Source organism: Mustelus asterias, chromosome 9, assembly GCF_964213995.1.
Source record: "Mustelus asterias chromosome 9, sMusAst1.hap1.1, whole genome shotgun sequence".
NCBI classification, from domain to species: domain Eukaryota; kingdom Metazoa; phylum Chordata; class Chondrichthyes; order Carcharhiniformes; family Triakidae; genus Mustelus; species Mustelus asterias.
This window is the reverse complement of record NC_135809.1, coordinates 34568210-34583149: the sequence shown is the minus strand read 5'-3', so window position 1 is coordinate 34583149 and position 14940 is coordinate 34568210. Positions and strand designations below refer to the sequence as shown.

Genomic DNA, 14940 nt, shown 5'->3' with positions numbered 1-14940 from the left:
TCCATTCAGGCAGCAGTGGCAGGGGAGACAAGATTGGAGAATCCCGGCCATCATGGCATGTCTATTGAAGAATGCAGTTCAGCAGTTGGAACTCTTCATAAAATGGTAGAAAACGTGTTCTGTTGCTTCCTTTAAAAAGAGAGCTTTACTAACCTTGTGGTACAGATGTGCGAAAAGCTAAAACAAAATTTCAGTGGAAGGAATTGAAGAATCTGAGATCTGAAAAGTCACGGAATATAGAGTTTTTGCCAGATTTTTTTTCTTTGTGCAGTATTTATATAATTCACTGGAATTCAGATAACTTATTACAAACCTGTAAGTCCAAAAGCTGTCTAATTGTATGAACAGGGCTGTTATTTTCTTTGCACACGAAAGCAAGGATTTACTTTCTAACTGCCCCCCCCCATTACTTTTTTAAACTATTGTCAATATTCCAATTGATAAACAATTTTAATGAGTGCAAACATATAACTTTGATCATGCAGCTGCAAGACATTGAAACTAATCAAATTGGAAGACTTACAACAGATATCTGTTCACGACACAATTTTTCAAAATGCGCTAGTGATGTATTCGTCTAATGAACCAGTGCTTTTTATTTCCTGGGAACGGCTCGACTCTGGTGCATAATCCTAATTGTTCCAGATAGACCTGTTCTCTCATATGATGAACCTGAGATCAAAGTTGAAGTTTGGGGTAGTTTGCAATTTATTCTAAAGATCTACTTTTGTTGAATACAAATTTTCTATACATGAGGGAAGAATCCTTTTGAACTCTGTTGTATGGTTTCCATCATGCAAGCTGAGTACTTTGGCTGGAGCCACATGGAAATGATGTAGATGTTTCCAAAATTGAATGGTTGTGGCCAACTCCAGTGTTCATTTGGCATCTGTAAGTCATTCCTTCTATATGCATTCATTTGGTTTGAGGCAGTTTCATTCTGCCATTTTGTTTTTTGTGTCTTTAGCTCGGCGAAGGTGGTCTTCCATTTCCACTGCACTTGTACACCAGCACAAATGTGTATTTATATCGTAAGAAGGAAGGTTTTGGTTTTCAAACACCTTTTTAAAAAATCTATGGTGGAATAATTTTAGAATTTTAACAATGTTTTGACCATTCTTTCATGTAAGCATTTAAAAATAAACAAAGTTTAATACTAGGCCCTAAAGGGTTTAATTATGAGGAATGTAATTAGTTGTAGAAACATGGTTTGTGTTGCTTGAGTTTAGAATGGTTGTGGGGTGATTTATTCGAGGTGTTTAAAATGATGAAGGGACTTTATTGTGTAGACGGAGAGAAACTATTTGGTCTTGTGGACAGACCCAAAACGAAAGGGCATAACCTTACAATTCTAGCTGGGCCGTGTAGGAGTGAGGTCAGGAAACACTTTTTTTCTTGTAACAGTTAGTGGAAATTTGGGATTTGTTCACCCAAAAGTTTATGGATGTTCTCAAGACTGTGAAATAGACATTTCTTGGGTATCAAAGAACATGAAGCAAAGGCAGGTCGGTGGAGTGGTGCTACAAGTCAACCATAATTGAAATGAGTGGTGGAACAGGTTCAAGGGGCTAAATGCTGCTGTCCCACCTTCCTGCAAATTAATTAACATGACTTTAGGATTCTATAACTGCTTACTTTTGTTGAGGGCACTTATGATGGATGAGGGTCATGAATTACTCGGATTTAAGTTGTGTACTTGCTTACGTATTCCCCACTCACCCTGCAGAAGTCGACATTGGGCCAGCTGCTTAGTCTGTGTACAGTTGGTTATTTCTAACCATCATGGAAAGCAGGAAGAAGAACCCAAAATTATACGCAGAGGAAGCTAAAGGGTGGAGAGTAAAGTGAGGAAGCAAGCAGAAGGAAACTAAAAATAGAGGCAGAAGAGCAAAACAAAGTGAAAAAATAGCAAAAAGTAAAAAGAGAAGTGTGAACCAAAGTATAATGTTGATAGTTTGAAGGCAATTTCCTGATTACAGTGCCTACACATGCAGCTGAGAGATTTACTTAGGAAATGTTTCCGGACACTGCCAGACTGACATGCAGGGTTATTTCACCTTCTAGGTGGGGACAGGGGTGGGTTGAGAAAGAGAGAAGGTAGACAAATAAAAATGGTTACCGATGCTAGGGCTATTTTCCCATCTGAAATAGTGGTTGGACTCTTGCCTAGAATATGACAACCTTTGATCAGACGAATGTTCAATATAGAGAGTTCATTCTAAAGCCAGGAGTTTATTGTCCTTTCTGGTTTAAAACCAGCTCAAAGGGAAACATTCTTTATTGATGGTGGCTGCATTTAGTAGCTTGTTTAGCACCAATAATTATTCCATAAAGTCGAAACTTTTTCGCATTATCATTGTTCATCCACCACCTTTGGCAATCCACTAATAGCATTTTACAAAGTGAATGTTTTTCCATACTGCCACCTTTGACTGCATTTAAGTGAGTTACTGCAGTACTCTCTCAATTTTAGATGAGTAATGGGTAAAGAATCACCTAATATCGACTGCCTTTCAAATTATCAAGGGCCACCTCTGTTGTCCAAAAATCCCGTTAAACTCTTCTACATCACTGTGGATTCCATACAATAGAATCACCAACCTAAAGTGAAAAAAGAACTTGAATATAAGCATCTTTCACAATTAGTGGATGACCCACAATGTTTCATGACTGACGAAGTATATTCAAGGTGTCATCATTTTTTGTGATGGAGAGAAACATACTAATTGTGGGATTTAATTGTGCCAAAATTTACCAGTATTTTCAAAGACCTGTTCATTCATGAGCCTGCATGAGAAAGTTCTGGATTACCATACTTTAAGAAAGCTTCTATTGTAATGATGAGCACTTCTGAATAATCTGGAAGACTAAAGTTTTGTTCATGAAGAAGTCACAGTAAAAATAAACTAGTCCTAGCGATTAAGTTTTTAAACATATGCTGTGTATTGCACGCCGTTTGCAGGGTATACTTTTCCGTTTAACCATCAGCCCACATCCTCGGTCAAAAACATCCTTAAAAAGGTTATTTCATGTGGATGGGGGAAAGAGGAGAGTTACGCGTCACATTGGTATAGTGATGGAATTGTAGAACTGGATTAGGTTTCCTCAAATCTTCATTTTGAGTTTTATGAATTTGGTAGACCTATGACCAAAGGTAACATGAGGGTGAACTTAAAAACCTGTTTTAAAATGCAGGATCAGGGTGTTTGCTCACAAATAGGCAGCAAGGTGGCACTGTGGTTAGCACTGCTGCCTCATAGCGCCATGGACTTGGGTTTGATTCCAGCTTGGGTGACTCTATGTGTGGAGCTCACACGTTCTCGCCGTGTCTGCGTGGGTTCCCCCCCACAGTCCATAGATGTGCAGATTAAATGGATTGGCCGTGTAAATTGCACCTTAGTGTCCAAAGATGTGCAGGTTAGGGGGATTAGTCATGGTAAATGTGCAGAGTTACAGGGTTGTGGGAGGGGGGGATGATCTTTTGTCAAAACTCCACATGGCCTGCTGAATATTGCCAGTCATGGCGATGGGATTTTCTCGTCCTGCTGCTGTCAGTAGGATTTTCCATTGGCACACCCCATGCTGCCGGGAAACCCGTGGCAGGACCAGACGATCCTAGGCAGCGTGAATGGCTGAAAAAGTCCGGCCCTAGTATCTGCCACATTTGTTTTTGTTTAAATACAGAAGTGTCTTTTTTCTAAAATAATGAATAGTTATTCAAGAATCTTAATGTTATAGTAAAGTCATTGATGATTCCATCAAACTATAATAGGAAAAGGCCCCAGAAGGAAGTTGCTGTAGATTCAGTTCTGAACTGGCTTAGTAATAAGTTGTACAGACTAGAAGGTTCCAAGTCTGAATCCCAATCTGTAGCTGAACTGGTTGATTTGAGTCAGAGCAGCAATTGTATTACAGGCTACTCAAGAACTCTTGGTTGATTGAAAAGGAAAATCATTTAGAATTTTGACTTCTTGATTGTTAATTAATGGCACTGGCAAGTATGTGAGCATGAATGTTTGGTGAGGACAGGATCTGGATGCATTGTGATCCTGCTAGCACACACTCTCCGATGAAGAATGACCATTTGGATAAGGCCTTGGGGGTGCTGGGTATGCAGTGGGTAGGTGAATCCTTGTGGTGTAAAGTGGAAGTAAAATAATACCATAGTCGACAGTTTTCTGAAACAGTCTTACTAGCTACTAACAGGGAAACTTGCATCATTTTCCCTGATAATCAGCTATGCTGAGATTTTCGAAGAATCTCATTAATTTGCATTGGAGCATAAAAACTGCTGAGTATCACACAAACATCTGAATTAAGAGCAGGAGTAGATGATTCAGCCACTGGAGCCTGCTCCAACATTCAGTAAAATCATGGCTGATCTGATTGTTGCCGTAAGTCTAAATTCTGTATACCCTGAACCTTTTACCCCGTGTTTGTCAGGAATCTTATCTACCTCTGCCTTAAAAATATTCAATGACCCTGCCTCCACAGCTCTCTGTGGGAAGAGAGAACCAAAGATTCTCAACTCTGAGAGAGAAAAAAACTCTTCTCATCTGCGTCTTAAATAGGAGATACATTTCCCTAGTTCTAGTCTCTCCCACAAGGTGAAACATCCTTTCAGCATCCAGCTATCAATCAGGATCTTATATACTTAAGTAACTTCACCTCTCAATCTTTGAAACTCCAATGAATCTGGTCCAGCTTGCCCCATCCAGCCCCACTCCGATCCCAGGTATCAGTCAATTGAACCTTCTCTGAAATGCTTCTAATGAATTTATATCCTTTCTTTAATAAGGAGACCAAAACTACACACCATACTCTAGATGTGGACTCAACAACTGCAGCAAAACATCTCTACCTTTATATTCCATTCCCCTTGCAATAAACAACAGCCTTCCATTTGCCTTCCTGATACCATATCTGCATACTATCTTTCTGTGATTCCCCTATCAGAACCCTCAGATCCCTCTGTACCAGAGTTTTTCAATCTCTCTCAATTTTAAATAGTTTACTCCTTTTCTACTCCTACCAAAATGGGCAAGTTCACATTTTCCCACATTACACTCCATTTACCAAATTTTTGCCCACTCACTTAACCAATCCATGTCCCTTTGCAGACTCCTCATGTTCGCTTCACTACTTACTTGCCATCTATTTGTGTCAGCAGCAAATTTAGCAGCCATATATTTAGTCACCGTCACCCCTTCACCGAATCATTGATATAAAGTGTTCATAAAGGAACTCCAGTAAATTAGTTCAATATTATATCCCTTTCACAAAACCCATGGTGGCTCTGCCTGATTGCGTTGAGATTTTCTAAGTCCCCAGCTATAACCTCTTTCATAATAAATTCCAGCAATTTCTCTACTGCAAGTGTTAAGCTGACTGGCTTGTAGTCTCCTGATCTGTGTCGCCTTCCTTTCTTGAATAGTCACATTCATTATTTTCCAATCTGATGGGCACTTTCCAGAATCTAGGGCATTTTGAAACATTGGAAATCAGCAGAACACTTGAGGACTGAGGAAAGCAGCAAACCCCGCACAATGTTTCTTCAAATTTCTGTGCGATAAAAATGAAAGGAACAATCAAATGATTAATTTTTCACAATAGGTGCCACACCGCAGCAATAAAGTTTTCCAATTTCTTACACAAATCATTGCATAATGATGCATTTAAAGATGCAGGTGAATACATTGTAGATTTCTGTGCAGAAAAATAACATAAATCACAATAACCACAAGCAATTTGACTTTGGGAACCTTTGCACTTAAAATCTGTGACAGCTGTACTTCTGCATTGTGGGGCAGACTTATGTTAATGAGCAGCAAAGGGTATCAGCAAACGCTTCACAGAACTGGTGTAAAAGGTAAGAAAATTCAGGTACAACATAAAAGTGGGTGTAAATCAATTGTGCTTCTTGGCCTTTTGACTAAGATCAAACGTCAGATCAATGCCCAAGATGGGGTGCAATGCCTTATCTTGTCAGCTTGGACCTTATTTGTCTCTCTTATGGGGACCATGAATTGGATTCAACTGAAGTTTGAATTTGGTTTTTGGAGCAAGCAATGATGTGGAGATGCCAGCGTTGGACTGGGATGGACACAGTAAGAAGTTTCACAACACCAGGTTAAAGTCCAAAAGGTTTATTTGGTATCATGAGTTTTTGGAGCACTGCTCCTTCATCAGGTGAATCCTGACATGTGAGCGCTCCGAAAGCTCGAGATACCAAATGAACCTATTGAACTTTAACCTGGTGTTGTGAGACTTCTTACAGAGCCAGCAAGGAATGGATTCGGGTTTGCCTGGTCCATTCTGAGCATTGGCTTTGTAGCTTTAAGACTGGAGTAAACATTTTAAAAAGCAAATTAATTGCGACCAAATAATCTATGAAAATAGCATTGCAGCATTGTTTCAGTGCAAGACTTTAGAGGAAACTTTGCATCATGTGGCTTTGCATCAAAGCCAAAATTGGTCCCCTTCCAAATGCACGATTGAAGAAAGCAGTCACTGCTGTTTGCAAATGTGAATTGTACATAAGTTGCTTTACTTCTCCCTCTGGAGATGCACACAGCTTGTTGATTGGGGTGTGGGGAGGGATCTGATACAATTGTGGCAGGCTGTGTGTGAGATGATACACAAAACACAGATGCACATCTGGATTTAATTGGAATATTTCCAGGACTGGAACTATTTCTGAGTGATAAACCACACAGTGTGTTGCAGCTAGTCTTTCGATACCTGCTGCATCTTTGTTTTCATTTTAGCAGTATTTCATTCAGAAGCTCGTGTCAGTGCAGTTTTAGTGACACGCATTATTTTAAGTTGGGACTTTTTAACGTGTATATTTCAACACAGTTATATTTCTGGAATTCGCTTATCTCTACATTGCTGGGCTGTAGAGGGGGAGAAGAGGGAAAACAGTCAAGTTTTTCTTTCCTGTTGACTTCTGGAAAATGTGCAGGTGACAATGCAATTGGAACCAGCTGCGAAGCCATCAATATTTAAGTAGTTTGCTGCCAGTGTCAAGGTTCACATGAGTGATGGCCATTTGGGTGAGGTAATCACTTGCAGGCACTTGTGGAACTGTACTTCACTTAAAATTCAGCATCTTCAAGAAAGAGGAGAGAAAGTGATGAGGAGCAAAATATCAGCATGAAATATAAAATCCTTCTTGAACTATTTTGCTCAACAGGTATTGACATGCACATAAAAGATCCAGTGCTGCCATCATGCCAAAGGGAAAAGAAACAATACAGAAGATTGGCTATGCTCTATTTAAACTGTTAATGCTTTTATGAATGTATATCAATAAGCTATTAAAGTATTAATAATGAGAGTACATGGCATTGGAGGCAAACTATTGGCTTGGATAGGGAATTGATTAGAAGGTAAGAGACAGGCTAGGAATGATGGATGTGTGCTCATTGGCAGAATGTGACTAGTGGTGTCTCCAGAAATCTCTACTAGGGCTTCAACTTGTCACTATATTTGTATACGGCTTAGATGAAGGAATGGAGAGCTATAATATGTAAGATTGAGTGGACAAAACTGGCAGATAGACTGTGATGTCTTCCACTTTAGGTCCAAGGAAGATAGGTCAGAGCATATTCTAAATGGTGAGAAGCTCAGAACCTAAATGAAAGGAGTGCAGAGGTCCAGGTATAGCAATCACGCAAAACTAGTAGTAGGTACAGAAATAATTAAAAAGGCTAACGGAATATTGGCCTTCACCTTGGAGGTTGCAGTTCTATAGAGTTCTGGGCAGATCCCATTTAGAATATTGTATTCACTTTTTGATGCTACATTGGATACATTGGCCATGGAGGGCGGTTTAGCACAGATTCACTGTTATAATACCAAAACGGTTCAATTCTGAGGGCAGATTGGATAGACTAGGTTTGTATTCACTTCAAAATCAAAGATTGAGGAATGGTCTAATTGTTGTGCATAAGATGATCAACAAGTTGATTGGGGAAGACATGATTTCCTCTGGTGGGAGAATCCAGCGAGTGATAGATTTTTGTTACATAAGGGTATTATGAGTTATGGAACGATGACCAGTGAATGAAGTTCAAATATAAATCAACCATGATCTAATTAAATGGCAGAGAATGTGCCAGGAGCTGAATGACTAACTTTTGTTCCCGAGTTCCGAGAAGAGTTTTAACAGAGGTTTGATCTTCTCTACAGTACTTGATTTGCAGTTTGGAGGTAGTAAAATAAACGTTACAAAGTTTTAAAGAAATAAATGGAGAAATTTTCTGCATCCTTAATTAAAATACAGAAGTCAATTATCTTACAAATTGACTACTGTAGATTTCATTAAACAAGTGTCTGACGCAACAGGCATTTTTAAATGGGACAGAGCATTTGAAAATACTCCTCACTAAACTTACTTTATAATATAAATTATAGAGATGGCCCTTATCAAATAAAAATAACTTTTAGAATAACAGTATTGCCATTTGCAAGCGTTTGAAGACATTCATAATGTGTTGTGATCTTTACAGAGTATGGAATGGGATTACATTTGTCATGGGGCAGACAATGATCTTTGGATATGAATAATTTAATATTAAAAAAATACTTGTGTGAGCAGAAGTTGGAAAGGTGACTTAAGAGGGTGTCTAAGATAACCACTGACTGAGTGCATGATCCCACAGCAAACAACATAACTGTCTATTCCTAATGCTCTGAAGAATTTGCCATCTTTTATATTCTGAGCAAGTAAAAGGAAACTGGAGTAATGGGAAAATAATTGTACACATGCAGATGTTGTAGTTACATTTTCAACCTGTTTTTAAAATTCATTTATGGGATGTGAGCATTGCTGGCTAGGCCAGAATTTATTGCCCATTTCCAGTTGTCCTTCAGAAAGTGGTGATGAGCTGCCGCTTTGAACTGCTGCAGTCACTAAGGTGTAGGTACACCCGCTGCTGTAAGGGAAGGAATTTCAGGATTTTAACTCAGTGGCAGTAAAGGAACAACGATATGTTTCCGAGTCAGGATGATGAGTGACTTGGAGGAAAACCTCCAGGTGGTGGTGTTCCCAGGTATCTGCTCATCTTGTCCTTCTAGATGGTAGTGGTCATGGGTTTGGTAGGTGCTACCTAAGCAATTTTGGTGATTTCCTGCGGTGCACCTTGTAGATGGTACACGTGGCTGCCATTGTTTGTCAGTGATGGAGGGGTTGAATGTTTATGGAAGGGGTAGTAATCAACTGGGCTGCTTTGTCCTGGATGGTGTTGAGCTTCTAGAGTGTTGGAGCTGCACCCATCCAGGCAAGTGGAGAGAATTCCATCACATTCCTGACTTGTACCTTGTAAATATTGGACAGACTTTGGGGGTTCAGGAGGTGAATTACTCACTGCAGGATTCCTAGCCTTTGATCTGCTCTGGTAGCCACAGTATTTATATGGCTAGTCCTTGTGCTTTGGCTTTGGATGTTAGGGATAGGTACTTGGGTCAATAAAGCAAAAATCACATTGTTGGCCTGTCAGGGAAGCTGCAGCGGGGTGGGGGGATTCTGATTTTCCTGGTTACTCCTCTTTGAGCAGGGTTTTCATACTGTAACCTATCTGAGAAATTCAATACATTTCTTTGTAGTAAAGCGAATCAGTTCAAAAGCATTGAAAATGACTGCAGCTTGTGAACATCAAATTACCAAGGCCCATTATAAGCGGTGCTTTTGTCGGATTTGCCTGGTATGGGCAGTTACCCCTTGATATGCGTAGACGGTATAAGTGATGGGGGCTGTACCTCCTACAATCATGTTTCCAGAAGGACTAATACCACCCTTTTTTCCCCTAACCTCGCTGCCACAGGAGTTGGAACTTGTCTGTTTTGAACGTGATGTAAATTTTAGGCACTGTCTATAATTTTTGCATAGATTAGTTTAGTTGTCATTCCAGTTGAATTAAAGATTTTTTAATTCTTTTGTTGTCCTCCTCCCCACCCCCAATTATCCACACAGTTTTAATTATTTCACCAGATTGTTGTTGATAAAATGACCCTTCTGCATCCTTGTGTTATAGCTTTCCCTTTGTGCCACATGGGAGAATTTTCTAGCTTCATTTTTTAGTCTAAGCCAACATAATTAAAAGAAACCAGCATATGTACCCTGGTTCCCAGTTTCTAGAGAATATTTTACTGAAATGCATTCATCCTCTGACATGGTAGGGCCATGCCAGTCAAATTCACACTTCTCTCCTGTGACCACTGCATGAAGCAGATGATGTGGTTTAGTGAGGCAGCTTATCAATTATATTTTGGTTTGTTCCCTGAAGCGATAACCCTTATTAATAAGTCAGGATGTGGGTTGATACAAGCAGATTTGCTACCTTTTCCCTGAGGAAACATCTGTGTTAATAAGCCGAGCTGTGAGTTATCTTGGGAGTATGTCTGACTGAATTTTTTCACTTTGTTCAGAATTATTTTGTCAAACGTCACTGCAAAATATCCATCAAAACTCTGCGCAGTCTGAATGTGCCTGTGCAGTGTTGCTTTGAAATTGAATATAAATGTGAATGATCTGTACTGTTTCACAAAATAGCCAGAGTTTCTTCCTCTTCACTGTTTTATTTTGGGGAACTAAATTTACTTGGAGGCATAACTAGCACTCGGGAAAATGGAGCATAAAGCAGCAAAACATTTGAAAACTTGCAGACAGGGCAGTTATGGGGAAATTGAAATTCAACATAAATTGTGCGGTGATGCATTTGTGGTAGGAAATATAGAAACACCACCTAGTCTAGTTTCAAAAAAAAACAATGAGATGGAAGAACAATGAGCTCTATGGATACAAGTGAACAAATCATTAAAGTCGCAAGTTAGCAAAGCCATTAAAAATGCTAATGGTGCACTGTGATTTATTTCTAAGAGTATAAAATTCGTAAGTATTGTTATGTTTAACTTGTATAGCAGCCTGAGACACAAAACTAGAAAAAGGGCAAAGAAACGTTGGAAAAAGTGCAATGAAGATTTACAAGAATTGAGAGTTTGCAGCTGTTGGGAAAAATTGTACATGCTGGGGCTTTTGCCATTAGGGCAAAAAAAAAGTAGAGAGATTTGATAGAGGGCCTTAAAATTATGAATGAGGAGCATAGGGTAGATATAATTATTAATTAGATAAAATCTTGATGGATAGAAATTCTAATAAATGCAATATAATCCTAAAATGACTACCGCACTGCAGCATAGAAGGACTGGAAGTTGGGTGGGGTGGCGGAGGAGATCACCAACAACCTGTCCTGGTCCCCCCATGCAGACGCTATAGTTAATAAAGCCCACCAATGCCTCTACTTTCTCAGTAGTCTAAGGAAATTTGGCATGTCCACTTCAACTCTCTCCAACTTCTACTGATGCACCATAGAAAGCATCCTTTCTGAATATATCACAGCTCGATATGGCTCTTGCTCTGACCAAGGCCGCAATAAACTACAAAGGGTTGGGAATGTAGCCCAGTCCATCGCGCAAAGCAGCCCTCCATTCCATCTAAATTTCCCACTGCCATGGAAAAGCAGCCAGCATAATCAAGAACTCCACGCATCCCGGACATACTCTCTTCCATCTTTTTCTGTTGGGAAAAAGATTTAAAAATCTTGGGATCACATACCAACTGACTCAAGAACAGCTTCTTTCCTGCTGCTCTCAGACTTCTGAATGGACCTATCTTATATTAAGTTGATCTTTCTCTACACCCTAGCTATGACTGTAATACTACATTCTGCACTCTCTCCTTTCCTTCCCTATGTATAGTATGCTTTGTCTGTATAGCGTGCAAGAAATAATACTTTTCACTGTATACATGCAACAACAAATCAAGTCACATTTTTGCGTCATCTGCAGATTTCAAAAATTGTGCTCTTATATACCCAAGTTTAAGTAAGGGAAATAAGGAGAGATTTCTTTAAGCGGTTGGAATGTGGAACACTCTTCCACGGGAAGTGCTTGCGATAACTGGCTTGGTCATTTTCTAAAAGAAACTAGACAAGTGCATGAGCGAAAGTTATGCTGAGATGAGGCAGATAGAATTGAGGAGACTGGAATATAAGCAGGATGTGGAGATGCCGGCGTTGGACTGGGGTAAGCACAGTAAGAAGTCTCACAACACCAGGTTAAAGTCCAACAGGTTTATTTGGTATCACAAGCTTTCGGAGTGTCGCTCCTTCTTCAGATGAGTGAAGAGTTAACTCCTTCAGATGAGTGAAGAGTTAACTCCTCACTCATCTGAAGAAGGAGCGACACTCCGAAAGCTTGTGCTACCAAATAAACCTGTTGGACTTTAACCTGGTGTTGTGAGACTTCTTACTGAATATCAGCAGCACAGACTAGTTGGGCTGAATGGCCTGTTTCTGTGCTTTTGTGCTATGCACATTCTATATAATGACAAACATTTGACAATTAAGGTCCAGATGTAAATTGTATTTTAAATATAAATTTTCATATTCCATGTGGCACAGTTATTTGTTTTAATTCCCTCCATTGCACGATGTCTCAAGAGTAAACCCCACCCCGCTCCTGTTATTTTGAGCGATTTCACCATAATTTTACTTAATCAATCTAAGCCACAGTGCTTCTAATTTTGTTTGATAATAGGCTGGGTTCTCATTTGCAGAAGTATTGCAATGGGGTGGGGACTTTGACACACTGCCCAGGCAATGCCAGAAGCCTGACCCGTTTCCTGGAGTTGGATCCATTGGGCTCTAGTTGGACACAAAATCCAGCAGTGGGGTTGCTACTGCTGCAGCACAAGAAATTATTAGCCCTTTGAAGTTAAGCTGTAGAGCCCTGAAGAGGAGATTTATTTTCCCCTGGCCTAAATCCGGGCCTAATAAGCATTGAAGTTGATATGGAGGTTTGATGGGTGGCAAGGGGCCCAGTGAGACCCTCTGCTACCATTAACGGTATTTTGGGCATATCATCACCATTTCCTGAACAGTAATACAGCAGCATTTGGGAACAAAATGGGCAGGATGCTTGCAGCTCAACTCCATCGATTAGTTTTCAGTGCCATAAAATTTAGGAAAAATAATTTTGCCTTCACTAATTTTCTGTAGAGGTAATGCACAAAAAATAGTTTGACTGTACTTCAGTATCTAGTCTTTTATAATGTAACATCACTGCCTTATGACATGACTGCCATCACTTTTTTTACTGCATTGCATATATAGTTCCTCGGACTGGAGGAGAGTAACAGGCACCTTTGTTTTTGGCCTTTCCGCCCTCCCTCTATTAATTCCATGTATATAGAATTGCAGGTATGAAGCCCAGCGCTTCATGGTCATGTGGCTAATACACTGTGGGCGGGATCTCAACCGGGATCTTGGGTTCATGTCACACTATCTGTAACCCCCACAACTTGCCTGGACTTGCAAAATCTCACTGCCTGTCCTGTCTGGAGACAATACACATCTCTTTAACCTGTGCTTAATGCTCTCTCCATTCACATTGTCTGTACCTTTAAGACTTGATTAGCTGTACATAAGAAATAGGAGCAGGAGTAGGCCATCTAGCCCCTCGAGCCTGCCCCGCCATTCAATAAGATCATGGCTGATCTGAAGTGTATCAGTTCCACTTACCCGCCTGATCCCTATAACCCCTAATTCCCTTACCGATCAGGAATCCATCTATCCGTGAATAAACATATTCAACGAGGTAGCCTCCACTACTTCAGTGGGCAGAGAATTCCAGAGATTCACCACCCTCTGAGAGAAGAAGTTCCTCCTCAACTCTGTCCTAAACTGACCCCCCTTTATTTTGAGGCGGTGCCCTCTAGTTCTAGTTTCCTTTCTAAGTGGAAAGAATCTCTCCACCTCTACCCTATCCAGCCCCTTCATTATCTTATAGGTCTGTATTAGCATTGATTAGCTTGATTAGCATTCCAATCATTATTCTGTAAATTGAGTTTGTGTCTCAGTATGCCCTGTTTGTGAGCACATCTCCCACTCCACCTGGCGAAGGGGCAGCGCTCCGAAAGCTAGTGGCATTTGCTACCAAATAAACCTGTTGAACCTGGTGTTGTAAGACTTCTTACTGTGTTTACTCCAGTCCAACGCCGGCATCTCCACATCATGAAGCAACTTACCCAGACCAAATGTTTGTAGTTGAGGTGTGACCTAACCAAATAAAGGACATTTTGAAGCATCAAATTTCATTCTTCTTGACAGTGGATCAGCTGGAAACAGTATGTGCTGTGCATTTGCAGGTCCAAGACTAAATTGGTGTATGACCTTAGTTATATTAAATCAAGTTAAATGTACTAATGGTTTTATCTTGTCGGATATCAATTTGTTTATTTAAAAACATACGTACCACAAGTCATATAATTCATTCGCACATGTAACTTCCAGCAGTATTTAGTGGGACATGCTTTCTATTGTTTAAATATCCACCATACAACTTTGAAAGTTCCCTTGGTTTAGTCATGCTTAATCCAAGCTGGAAATACCTATTTTTTATTTTAAAATTGAAATTTGTTTCTCCCTTACACATTCCTAATGTAACGGTATTTAACTTGTCTTAATCCACTTGACTGGTAATTTAGCTCAGTTTAGTGACTCATTTGATTTATTATTGTCACATGTATTGGTATATGGTGAAAAGTATTGTTTCTTGTGTGCAATACAGATAGCATACTGTTCAGACTACATGGGGAAGAAAGAAAGGAGACCAGAATGTAGTGTTACAGTCATTACTAAGGTGTAGAGAAAGATCAACTTAATATAAGATAGGCCCATTCAAAAGTCTGATGGCAGCAGGGAAGAAGTTAATTTTGAGTCAGTTGGTACATGACCTCAGCTCACTGTATTGTTAATAGCAAACATGAAATCTTGTCCTGCCATGTAATGACACAATGCTGGTACACCACTAAACTGTGGCCCAAGGCCATCCTTTTGTTTTGGGGATTTACAAAAAGAGGGGGGGTTATTCTGGTGA

At 39.9% G+C, this 14940-nt stretch overlaps 1 protein-coding gene across 2 annotated transcripts in view; it reads left to right on the top strand.

Annotated features, from left to right (window-relative positions):
* The window catches only part of lrp6 (low density lipoprotein receptor-related protein 6), a 156243-nt gene that overhangs the window by 87798 nt on the left and 53505 nt on the right, over nucleotides 1-14940 (top strand). The window lies entirely within an intron of this gene.